Genomic DNA, 512 nt, shown 5'->3' on the forward strand with positions numbered 1-512 from the left:
AAAGAAAGAAAGAAAGAAAGAAAGAAAGAAAGAAAGAAAGAAAGAAAGAAAGAAAAACATCACAGGCCAATTTCTTTAACGCACATAGATGCAAAATTTCTCAGCAAGATACTTGTGAACAGAATGCAGCTACTCACTGAAAACGTAATATAGCCAGGTGTGCTAGCACACACCTGTAACTCCAACACTGGGAGGCTGATGCGAGAAGGTGACCAAGAGTCTGCCAGAGCAATAAGAAAACAGAAAGAAATAAAAGGCTATAATCCCAGCACTGGGGAGGCTGAAAACAGAAGGATCATTACAAGCTGCATAGTGAGACCCTGTACCAAATATATTAAAAAGAAAAAAGAAAGAAAAAGACTACAAGTAGAAATAGAAAAAATTCAGATTATCCTTACTCACACATGACATAATCCTTTAGGTATATGACACAAAAAACTCCACCACCAAAAGACACTTAGAGGGGCTGGTGAGATGGCTCAGTGGTCTAAAGCACCTATTTAAAACAAGCT

This window comes from Octodon degus, unplaced genomic scaffold (genome assembly GCF_000260255.1).
Source record: "Octodon degus isolate 3935 unplaced genomic scaffold, OctDeg1.0 scaffold00029, whole genome shotgun sequence".
Classification (NCBI taxonomy): Eukaryota; Metazoa; Chordata; class Mammalia; order Rodentia; family Octodontidae; genus Octodon; species Octodon degus.